At 44.3% G+C, this 12,868-nt stretch overlaps 1 protein-coding gene across 3 annotated transcripts in view; it reads left to right on the forward strand.

Annotated features, from left to right (window-relative positions):
- SLC8B1 (solute carrier family 8 member B1) overlaps nt 1–12,868 on the forward strand; it is a 206,171-nt gene that overhangs the window by 37,444 nt on the left and 155,859 nt on the right. Inside the window, exon 2 of one of the 3 annotated variants that reach the window (XM_078667148.1) lies at nt 11,618–11,685. The exons of the other annotated variants lie outside the window; for them this stretch is intronic. The gene's annotated coding sequence lies outside the window, so the exon portion shown is untranslated. The remainder of the gene's footprint in view (nt 1–11,617; nt 11,686–12,868) is intronic. 3 annotated transcript variants of the gene reach the window in all.

Genomic DNA, 12,868 nt, shown 5'->3' on the forward strand with positions numbered 1-12,868 from the left:
TAGCGGTTTCTGTGACTTTTGTGTGGTTATGGCCACTGTTAAGGCTGACACTGTCTGTGTTGAGATGAACGCTGCAGGGGTGGGGGAGTGGCCCAGTGTTCGGGGGAGCATGCAGAGTGTAATAAGCCGCACTGGAGCCTAGCCCTGCTGCCTGCACTCCACTTTGGCTCAAACCTAGGGCAGTGGCGACCTCGGTCACCTCTGGCCAAACCTGAATCTCATGGTCATGTCACTTGCCTGCAGCTCTTAAAAATGTGTATAGCTCTACTTGGCGGTCACTATGTGGTGACAGTTCCGCTGTTCCTACTCTTTGTGCGTGGAGCCTTCAGAACTTGGTTAAGGACAGTTAGGGACTCTTGGCCACTCCCAAAGGTGTTACTGGTACCTACTAATGTTGGACATGCTTCTTTTTCTTTTACCTTTGGGGTTCCTTATGTGGTTTTTAGGTCTCACGTGGCGTACTGTGCACATGCGCAGTCGAGCTCTTGAGATTTTATGTTTTGAGGAGAACTTCACTAGCAAGGGTTAATTCCCGCCCCTCTTCTCCATTGGCTGACCTCCTAAACGATGGCCAGCCATTGGAAAAGAGGTCCTAGTGACGTTGTCCTTTCTCTATTAGCCCGTCCTTTTCAGATTGGGTTCCTTGTCTTACTGGTAGCGTAAAATGTTTTTTATCTTCTTTATGGGGCCATCTGTTTCACCCCATAAAGACGATAAGGAATTTTGGCGCCACCAGTAAGTCATGCCGAGTCCGTCTGAAAAGGACGGGGCTAAAAGAGTGCCTACCCCGCCAGGGACTTTGTGACATTCTCATACCCCTAGCGGTTGCCAACCCTGCCAGGGGCTTTGTATTTCAATGGGTGCCCACCCCGCATTGAGGGAAGAAAAAAACAGAATCCCAAGCCGGCGCCCGCGCCTGACGGTGGGCAGGGCCGGCCGAGACAAGAGATGAGTCTCGCAAGATCCATTTCCGCTTCCACACCAGTGCTGGCAAAGCGCCCCTCTCCGGCACTCCTGCCCTCCCCCTCACACACACAGACATCAGTCCTGGCAGCTCGCCCCTCTCTCTCCACACACACTGTCCCTTTTCAGCTCTACCGCTGCTGCCCCTCTCCACGCACACGAGTTCTGCCACTGTACTCCAGCCCTCGCTGCCCCTTCCTTTATTCCCCCACGTATCGGTGCTGGCAGAGCGCCCTCTCCAGCGCTCCTGCCCTCCCCCTCCCCCTCCCCCACAGAGACATCAGTCCTGGCAGCTCGCCCCTCTCGCTTCTGCTCCCTGCGCCGGTTGGCGGACTTGCAGGCTGGGAGCTGCAGTGTTGTGTTTCACTGGCTGGGCTCGGCGGCTGCCCGCTTCCTGCCTGGCTGACACAGCGCTTCGCCCACGACAATGCTTCCAGACAGGAGCTAGGGCTGCTCTCTGCCTGCTTCGCGGCCGTCGCCGGAGGGGGGCACGTTTACCCTGGAGGTTTGCGCTTAAACAGAGTCCACTGTGACCTCTGAGGCCTCCGGAGGGAGCCGCGATGGTGGCCAAGGATTACCCCTTCTACCTCATGGTGAAGAGAGCCAACTGTGCCCTGGAGGTGCAGATGGTCATCAGCCCCACAAGAGAGACCGAGGTAAACCCCCGCGCGTGCCCGCTGTCAGGCCACCTCCTGTTCCCGGGACGTGTGCTGTTGACACATGCAATGTAGGAGGCAGTAAAGCTGCGAAGTAGAGGACTTCTCTCTGACAAGGTGTCTGGGCCCTTCCCCGAACTTTAGTAGACTTTGACTTTACGTTCGCAGTGTGACCTGTTAATCTAGTTTATTGTGGAGACGCTCGAGTGGAAAGAGCTAATGTTCCTATTCATCGTTCAGAATGTTCACAAGTGGCCTCGGTCATGAGATACAACCCTAAACTTCCCTTCACATGCACTGGACAGGGCAGAGTATTTTTTTTATGTAAAATGAGTGCACCCGCACATTTAGCCTCCATGCTTCCCGGGCCGGTAAACTGGGCATCGTTAGTTTGGACAGTAGTAATTTACAACACTTGGAAATGTCTGGTTTGCGGAATAAAACGTCATTGCAAAACAGTCTCTGTAAAGCACAAGTTACCGCCACATTTACATCAACAGTTGCATATAGGCTTTTGCCCTCACTGACCCATGCAAGACATTATTTGCACCTACCAGTGCTAAAAACATCTAATGATTTTATCGATCAGTACAAAATTGCTGTGCAGTCGTGCACGTGTACCTGTAACCCGATCCCAGATCTGTGGAGGAACAAAACCTGAACAGAGACAGCCAGAACTGGTGGGTGTGCCCTCCAGAGAGTAGACTCAGCCTGGCACCGTGAGTGCCCTATGTCGCTGACACAGGAGCCCTCTCCTCACCCCGCTGCTCCCTACAACCACCCGGTGCCCTCAATCACTCTGGTGCTATCCTCCACCACCCCTGGTGCGCTACTCCCCCCCGCCAACCCCCCCCCCCCCACACGAGCCCTCTGACCTCTTTTCAGCAGGGAGTCCCATGAGCCTGCCCCCACCGCTGTGGGGCCGAGAGCTGGGGCAGAGCCACGGAACCAGTCTCCCAAGCTTGGTGAGTGAGGCAGTTGTGTATATGGCTCTGTGTGTGTGTGTGGCTCTGTGTGTGTGTGTGTGTGGCTCTGTGTGTGTGTGTGTGTGTGTGTGTGGCTCTGTGTGTGTGTGTGGCTCTGTGTGTGTGTGTGGCTCTGTGTGTGTGTGTGGCTCTGTGTGTGTGTGGCTCTGTGTGTGTGTCGCTCTGTGTGTGTGTGGCCCTGTGTGTGTGTGGCCCTGTGTGTGGCTCTGTGTGTGGCTCTGTGTGTGTGTGTTTGTGTGGCTCTGTGTGTGTGGCTTTGTGTGTGTGTGGCTTTGTGTGTGTGTGGCTGTGTGTGTGTGTGTGTGTGTGTGTGTGTGGCTCTCTGTTTGTGCAAATGCAATAGGTCTTGCATTTGCAAGAGATTAAGCTATTGGCATTGTAAATGACAATGCAATTTATTTCTGTTTTCAAAACCAACACATAAATAAAAATGTTGTCATTTACAATGCCAATAGCTCAAACTTTTGCAAAGGCGAGACCGTTGCATTGTAAATGCGTGTTGTCTACTGCCCCTTGTTTTGTACCAGATCTTATTAACAGCAGCTGCCTGGGCACTCGATTTCTCCAATGTAATGAGCCGGCATAAGACAGCCCGGTGTTTCTAGCTGCGATATACAAAGTTTCCCTGCTTGTCTTCCTAATCAGTTCCTGACCCTTGAAGACGGTGGACCGCTCGGTGGTGCTGGGAGCAGCTTTACTTGATCCTGAACTACACCAGTAATAATTTCTTTAGTCGTTACTGAGAAGAAATGGTTAAGATTTTTTTTTATAGTAAAGCGATCCTGTATGTTAACCAGAATTGAGCAGCTCTGTTTAATGTCGACATAAGACTTTCAGGCACCTCCAGCAGTCCAAAGCTCTTGGGCTGAGTTAAGGATTGCCTAGTATTGAAATCAGAAATGAGGGCGATGCAATTGTTCGATTCTGTGCTTGTGGAAAGAATGAATTGGGATAAGGCCATGGAAATTGGGGGGGGGGGGATTCACAAAGCCATTTGCGCACCTTAATTCTACTTAGGTGAGCAAATTGCTTGTTTCAAGTGTAACTTCTTTTTTGTGTTCTTTACATATGTTTGTTTCCTAGGTAGTTAAGATTTCAACGTGTTAGTAGGTAATTATGTAGCAGCCTGGGTTGTGTGGGTTTTTTTTGTTATGTTTTTCCTTCGTGATTTGATTCAAACAATGTAGAAAGTATTGTATCTTTTGTTACTTTGTGACTATCAACACAGTGATCCTTTTCAGCCCTTGTAAGTGAAGAGTATGATTGTGGAGAAGTGTGGCTCAATGGTTAGAGCGGCAGACCCTGATGCAGAGGTCTGGCCCGGGACCAGGGTTCAATTCCCACCTTGGCGCGTCTTGGGCTCAATTTCCTTGGACCTGATAATTCTCGCCTCTGTACCTATTCTAATCATGGGTCCAACTCTGCAACTCTGGGCAATAGCTTGCTTAATCTCCACAACGGCCCCAATAGCGCTGGGAAGCCTGGCTTCACCCTGGGGGTGCCCAGAAGTGGACATTTCACAAGGAAAAGCCAGGAAGGGTTCCACAGCGGTATGCGTACAGCGCCAGGAAACTCCAGTTGGGGTACAAGTGCGCTTTACAAGTACAAATTCATTCATTAAGAAAACATAATGAAGTTCCCCCATGGTCTATTCATACTTTCTTACAAGGCATAGCTCATATAGTTAATCAGTAAGCCTTCAGATTAACACAGGTACACAAGTTTTTCATCTATTTTTTAGTATTTTATTCATTTTTTCCTTTTTTTGGTAGTATACCAAAAAAGACTTTTTTCCTTTCCTATTTTTACTGTTTTCCATATATATTCATCAGCAATAGTTATAATCATTTCTACATTAAAATTCAATAAACAATTCCTTTATCTTTACAGTGCAATATATATAAACAAAACAATTTTATACAATGGAAAACAAGCACCCTGTCTCACACACACTTATCAACATTCACACCTGCTCATACATACAGTTGTACACACTTCTTTTTGCAACCCAAACAATTTCTAAGGTTGAGGTAACACAGATATTAATTGTGAATCTCCACGCCAGGTCTACGCGCGTTTCGGTGGGCTTGTACCACCTTCCTCAGGACCAGCAAAGAAAGTTTTTCTCCTCAATGTGTGTGTACAGGGTACCTGAAATTACAAATATAGCATAATGTATCTGTGACCAATTTTTAACTGAAGGACAGTTCAGTTAATCTAACATATTTCATTTATATAACATTTTATGATTACTGTGAGGTATCAGGTTACACCAAATTCTCCCAACGCAACCCGGGTGTGTGACATTCTTATAAATGGGAAAGAGAAATTAGCCTAAATCCAATGTGACACTATGTTAATGAGTTGTCACATTTGATCAGTTTCTCTCAATTGGGTGCCTCATTAAGGTGTTCTAAGAGATCTTTATCAGGCATTTTATTTTAGTCAAAAATACGGAACACATTGTCTCAGAGATTAAGAATTGTGGGTGACTCAATTTGACTTTCAGAATAAAACTGGAGCCCTTCTCAAAAAAGAATCGCTCTTCTTGCTTCCTACGTGAGGAAAATTGAGAAGTATAGCCTGTAAATTGACTGACTCGATTCAGCCCTGGGTAAGAAAACTTTGGCAAAACTGAAATTACCCATGTTTATAGAAATCAAGAATGAGTCTTAAAACTTTCAACATTCCTTTTTAGGCATACAAATTTTGATTGTCTGAATGATTGAAATGATATGATCTAGAGCAGTGTTTCCCAAACTGGGGTCCGCGGACCCCCAGGGGTCCGTGACACAGTCCCAGGGGGTCCGCAAGCAACAGTTTTAAAAGCACAGAAAAGTTTCTTGTATAATTAGCAGCTTTCCAGCAGCAATAAAAGTGTCAAGATAAAGCCAGTGATTAATGTACCTGCTGGAGCGTGAGGAGAGTTTTGTTTAGTGGCAGCTTTGACTTAACTAATGTAGCACAGATGGTTAATGTGCCTACTGCAAAGAACGTTTAACATGCATTTTAAAAAGCAGCATTTTATGTGCATAGGTTCGTGGTTACTGCTTTTGTCACAGAGATTCTTTTGTTACTGTGCACTTCATAAGTGACAATCGTAATGTAGCAGAGGGACCTATAAACTGTCATCAAAGAGCTGCTTGCAAACTGCATGGTACCAGTTAGTAACTTTTGTTTTTCCCAGTTATTCATTATCCTGATGCTGCTAAAAAGAATTATTTGGGTGGAAATACATTTTTAATGTTAAAGTCAGTGCTAGCCACTGTGTTATGTTCTGAATCCTGAGTTTGTGCTTTTCCAGACCAAGCACTCTTTAAACATTTTATATACACACTGATTTACATGTACGATTCAATGTCTCTATATGTGTGTGATGTAAAGTGCTCTGACATCCTACAATGGTATGAGAGATGCTATAAAACAAATGAAATACATGTGACAGAGGGGCTATTACTTCAATATAAAATACTAAGTGCCAGATGTACGATCCGTTTTTATATGCGCAAACGGGTTTGTGAACCTGCTTTCACATGCAAAAACGTATTGGGCCATGTACATTGCCTATTTGGCGAGTCGCAATTTGTTTGCGACTCGCTGAATAGGTTTTGCAACTTGCTATTTGGAAGGGGCATTCCCTTCCAAATAGCGAGTCTTAAAACCATGTACAGATGTTTTGCGGTCGCAAAACACTCGCAATGACCACTTACTTCAAGTAGATGGTAATGCATTTGCAAATGAGAAGGGGTCCCCAGGGGACCCCTTCCCCTTTGCAAATGCATGCAAAATTATTTTTGAAGGGCAGGCAGTGGTCCCAGGACCTCTGCCTGCCCTTAGAAAATGAAACGAAAACGTTTCATTTTCTTTTTTTTTTTTTTTAAATGCATGGTAAATGGGCTGCATTTTTTTTTAAACTGCTTTATTTAAAAGCAGTCCCGGACATGGTGGCCTGCAGAGCCCAGCAGGCACCATACCTAGGAGGGCTGGCATTCCCAATAGGCTCGCAAATTACGAGAGGCTCATTAATATTAATGAACCTCGCAATTTGCGACCCCATTGGGAATCCGAAACAGTGTTAAACACACTGTTGTACATTTCATTTAGCGACTCGCAATTTGCCACTCGCAATATTTCGCCAATTGCGAGGCGCTAAATGAAATGGTCGTACATCTGGCCCCAAAATCCTTAAGGGCAGATTTACAAGCCCCTGGCGCCTTTTATGCCACCGTTGCCTCACTTTCGTGATGCAGCGGCGACGCAAAAGATGCGCCATGGTGCAGGGTATTTACAACGTGACGCATCTGAGAGATGCCCTGCGCCAGAAGGAGGCATTCCGGCGCAGGAACGCCTCCTAAAAGTGGCTGAGTGAAATCTACAAGATTTCACTCAGTCACTTTGGGGCCCATGCGGCGTCAAAACCCTGCGCCTGCTTTAAGCAGGCGTAAGGATTGACGCAGCATTAAAAAGATTCAGCCCCCTAGAGCATTGCTGGAGCTGTGTCGCGCTTGTGACGCAACTTCAGCAATGCGCCACCTTTACGGCACAGATGCATCATGCAACTGTGCTTTTTTGCCCCATGAGGCGCAGCATTGTAAATGCGGCGCATCAATGGTGGCGGAGGCATGGCGCACAATAAGTGGCGCGTCCCTGCTGATGTGCATGGATGCGTCACTTATTGTAAATCTGCCCCTAAGTACTTTGAGTATTTGTTTTGTGTGCACACGTGTGTATTTTTTTCGAATTACTGTTTTAATATTTGAAATTTAACTCATACAAATTGCTTGGGGGTCCCCGGCTTCCAGTGGTGACTCAATGGGGGTCCTCAGGAGTCAAAAGTTTGGGAACCACTGATCTAGAGTGAATAATTGAATAAAGAAGAACCATACATTATACATTCGGTCAGAGTGAGATTAAAGGTAAGAATATACCCACAATTCTTAATCTCTGAGACTATGTGTTCCGTATTTTTGACTAAAATAAAATGCCTGATAAAGATCTCTTAGAACAAATTAATGAGGCACCCAAATGAGAGAAACTGATCAAATGTGACAACTCATTAACATAGTGTCACACTGGAATTAGGCTAATTTCTCTTTCCCATTTATAAGAACGTCACACACCCGGGTTGCGTTGGGAGAATTTGGTGTAACCTGATACCTCACAGTAATCATAAAATGTTATATAAATGAAATATGTTAGATTAACTGACTGTCCTTCAGTTAAAAATTGGTCACAGATACATTATGCTATATTTGTAATTTCAGGTACCCTGTACACACACACATTGAGGAGAAAACTCTTTCTTTCCTGGTCCTGAGGAAGGTGGTACAAGCCCACCGAAACTCGCGTAGACCTGGCGTGGAGTTTCACAATTAATATCTGTGTTACCTCAACCTTAGAAATTGTTTGGGTTGCAAAAAGAAGTGTGTATAACTGTATATATGAGCAGGTGTGAATGTTGATAAGTGTGTGTGAGACAGGGTGCTTGTTTTCCATTGTATAAAATTGTTTTGTATATATATATATATTGCACTGTAAAGATAAAGGAATTGTTTATTGAATTTTAATGTAGAAATGAATATAACTATTGTTGAGGAATTGATGAATATATATGGAAAACAGTAAAAATAGGAAAGGAAAAAAGTATTTTTTGATATACTACCAAAAAAAAGGAAAAATGAATAAAATACTAATAAATAGATGAAAAACTTGTGAACCTGTGTTAATCTGAAGGCTTACTGATTAACTATATGAGCTATGCCTTATAAGAAAGTATGAATAGACCATGGGGGAACTTCATTATGTTTTCTTAGATGTTGTCCTCTTTTCCCTGGTCATAAATTAACTATAGAGGGGGTCCCAAATTTATGCTATTGCTATCAAATTCATTCATTATGCAGAGATTTTGTGATTTCTGCCCAGCTCGTTTTGTCACCACTTTGGGGCGGGGTGGGGTGGGCATCATTAATTGTAACCAACAAATCTGTTAACTTGTGAAGGTCCTGGCAGTAAGATGTTGGTCATATTGTGTTGGTCACCTTTTAGCACAGGCTCAATAACAAATGTATTAGGGTAATGAAGAAGATGGTTAGTAAAACATGAAAACATTGTCTGCGAGATCAGTCTGTAGGTTGGATACTGATTTAAAATGGAAGGTGACATCAAGGTCAGGAAGACCTGGATTCTGTAGTGCCAGCGATTGTCACCTCAATAGTCATGCATCTTCATCTGAACGTTGAAACACACTGTAGAGTAAGACAGTCGTGGCTGCTGTCAATACGCAGTGGCTGGGCAGCAGTGGCGGCAGCAGCAGAGAATGAATAAAAAAATAATTGACCTGATCCTGCGGTCTCATCGTGCTCTGGTGCTCCTCTGTTCTCCTGCTGCTCCTCGCAGTCCCTAGGACAGACTCCCCATCCAATCCAGATGCTGCTCTCATACTATGAGAGCAGCGCAAATTGGCCAGAGCAGGGAGACTGTGCCTTTTATCCACTCTGCTTTAGAATACAGTTAGGTTAGAGAAATCTAAGTGCGCATGTCTGTTTGGCCAGCCTATGACCGCTGGCCAGACATGCGCACTGAGAAGTGCACATAGCACTCCATTCCTCCTCCCTCCCTCTGCCCAGGCCCCTCCCCTCCCTACACATGCTGGGTTAGGCAGCAGCTGAAAATTAAAACGATAATAAAATATTGTTTTATTTTTCAGCTGCTTGCTCTGAGCCAGTGGGGTGACACTCCTCCGCCATTGTTCCTCCGCCATTGCAGAGAGCTGCCACTGGAGTAAGACTTTCGACCAACTGAGAATTTGTGCTGCTTGTGGTGGGAGGATGGGGTTCAAGCATCAACACCACCTGACCGAATTAAATAGATCTCAGTCAGTGACAAGTGGGACAGATGTTGACAAAGGCAGAATCCAGTCATTTTCCCCAAACCCAAAACCAAGGCAAACCTAAAGATATGCGGGGCGTCCTCCAGCAAGGGAAGAACGAACGCAAACAGCACTCCTTGCGAACATGTCGCTTCAACAAAATTGTAGTCCACTTGATAATTCTCAAACTGATTTATTCCTCATATATGTTGATAGTATTATTTCACTCAAATTGATTCTTCATATGATACATCTCATATGCGCATGACGTATAGCAGTAATCCTCTTAATTCACAGAAACTCCAGGAACCCCAATGGATTTCGGACTCTGCCCTTCATCAGGTTGTAATTCCTACAGGGAATACAATACATACTTTTTAATCCAAGAGCTGACGAATACCTGTACTAGCTGAACTAATGGTGTGGGAAGGGTATGCCCAGACGTGGGTCCCTTGCTCACTAAGCTACTGGAGTCAAGCTATCCTGGCTGAAGACGGCTGATAGCCAGAAACCGGTCCTAGGATGCTTGATTTCGGTCAAGGGAAGACATGGCTTGGCAGTTCGGGCTGGACTGTTCCCATGAGGCACAGGGTCAAGACTGATTTGCATATGGCCATGTCTGAACTGGGGTGGCTTGGTGAGCAAAATAACGATGGATTAAACCCAGATCTGTGACTGGGGGTGAATGTTTTGCCATTGTGCAACATTCCGTCCATCTTGTGTGTTTTGTTATAGTGCGCAAAGTGAACATAGTAATGGTGATGATTCCCTGTGCTAAATTGTATGCGAATCTAAACGCCCAAAGACCACTGGTGATTTTGTGCACAATAAAGACGATTGTGGTGAATTTCAAAGAAAAAAAGCCAACCGAAGTCCCTACCTCCGTGCTTGCATGCTGGTATTCAACGTGACAAAAAGTAAATCAACGTGAAATCAACAATTCTAACACGGTGGGAGAATCTCAGATAATGTGCCAGTATTCAACGTGACAAACTGGATCAACGTGAAAACCACATTTGAACACAGTGAGAGAATCTTATAGTCTAAAGCGTCACAAAGGAGGAGAGAATGGTGTCTGTGTTAAAATTCTCCACAAAAAGTACTAAAATCAAACAAGTTATTCATAAGTATTGGCATCAGCTCCACGCAGAAACGGGTTTTAGGGGAATATTCCACTAACAATTTAAAGCATTTACTTAACAAGAGCACTAGCATATCTGATCAAAAGCATACAGGCATGCCATAATTGTGGAAATTGCAATAACATCGTAAGAGGCACTACCATCATGCATCCCACTCAAGGCACTCTAATCAAATTGAGAGTGACAGCAACCTGTGACACCAATAATGTTGTTTACCTTTTGAAGTGTTGGTGCAGACTATCATATGTAGGAAAGACTAAACACAAAATTAAAATATGCCTTACTGAACACAAAAGCAACATACGGACAAGAAACCAAAAATCGCCAGGAGCAGTGCACTTTTCCAATATGAATCACAACATCAGCCAACTTCGATATATGGTGTTAGAAAAGATAAAAGAGAAGGAAGGAAGAGACGATAAGAAATTTCTCCTACAGCGTGAAACCTATTGGATCAATAAACTTGATTCCATGCATCTGAAGGGGTTGAATGAATGTTAAGAATTCAGCTGCTTTTTGTAAAATTTATGACTACATTGTACTGAGTGTTTTGTGTATTATTGTAAGCATCGTTTTGAATGTAATTTTACTGAATTCTTTTCTGCTTGCCCACCACACACTATATGCACCCAATGCTTCGTTTTCACACTACCCTACGACTGTAGGTGGGTCCCGTCCCTATTTCCTGATTCCCTTGGTTGCTTGCTTGACGTTGCAGTCTTTATTCAGTTTAAGTTTTGGTACTGGACAACTTGATTTGCACGAGCATATCAGAGCCCCAATTTGTCAGGTATTTACCACAAACTCTTTGACATAAGTTTGGCCCGTAGAAGCGGACTTATCTTTTTGTTTTCTTTAGGTACACTTTCAGTGATATTCTTTACTGACCCGGTTTTACTGTGATACACACGCTTTTCATTGCCATGGCAACAGGGTACTCTATTGTCGCTGACTACTGTTACGCGCTGTTCACTTCATGTGATTCACTGTATTTACTTCCAGGGCACCAGTGCTCTCTGTACGGAAGCTTTTCGAAACTGAATACAGCGTCTTTCCCCGTGAGTTTGCAGGTATGTGGCGTAAGGGCGTCCTTCTCGGGACTATAAGTTTCTCTCACCGTGTTCGAAATGTGGTTTTCATGTTGATCCACTGTTTGTCATGTTGAATACCAGCACGTTATCAGAGATTCTCTCACTGCGTTAGAATTGTTGATTTCACGTTGATTCACTTTTTGTCACGTTGAATACCGGCATGCAAGCGCGGACGTACACACTTCGGTTAGCTTTTTTTCTTTTAAATTCACCACAATCATCTTTATTGTGCATGAAATCACCAGTGGTCTTTAGGTGTTTAGATTCGCATACGATTTAACACAGGGTATCATCACCATTACTATGTTCTTTTTGCGCACGATCCATTGTTAGCATTAGTTCAGATAGTACAGGTATTCGCCTGCGCTTGGATTAAAAAGTATGTATTGTATTCCCTGTAGGAAGTACCCCCTGATGAAGGGCAGGGCCCGAAATGCATTGGGGTTCCTGGAGTTTCTATAAATTAGGATAGTTGCTGCTATACTTCATGCGCATATGAGATGTATCCTATTAAGAATCAATTTTAATGAAATAATACTATCAACATATATGAGGAATAAATCAGTTAAAGAATTATCAAGTGGACTACAATTTTGTTGAAGCTACATGTTCGCAAGGAGTGCTATTTAGTTTGTTCTTCCCTTGCTGGAGGACGCCTCGCAGATTTTACAGTACCTACTTCAGGATCAGGAGGTGATATTCATCAGCACCCAAGAAGATGTACAAACTTACAATAATAAATCTTTTTCTAAATAGGAGTGCGACCGTAACCCATTTGTTTTAAGACCTATGTATGTGCAATGCAGAGGGTGATCAGTGTTCCAGCAGCAAAGTAAGAAAAGAGTGAAATCGCAGCATCTCCCAGCAACACTCCAATAATCTACCAGCATATGGCTGTGGAGGTTTTAGGAAGGTGAACGAAGCAAAACCCGAGCCTGCTTGAGCCACATACCTGGCTCTAATCCAACCCTGGCCTCTTGTGACTTGGGTGCTATAAAATAGATCAGCCCAACCCAGCATCTCATGCACTTCACAAGCCAGTGCAGTTTCTGTAAGACCGAACCTGCTAAACAAGGAAAAGCCAGCCATCACACTGTTGCTATGAACACAAATTCCTGAGAATAGAACAGGCAAGAGAAAGTATGCAAAATACATACATTCC

Source organism: Lissotriton helveticus, chromosome 11 (assembly GCF_964261635.1).
Source record: "Lissotriton helveticus chromosome 11, aLisHel1.1, whole genome shotgun sequence".
NCBI classification, from domain to species: domain Eukaryota; kingdom Metazoa; phylum Chordata; class Amphibia; order Caudata; family Salamandridae; genus Lissotriton; species Lissotriton helveticus.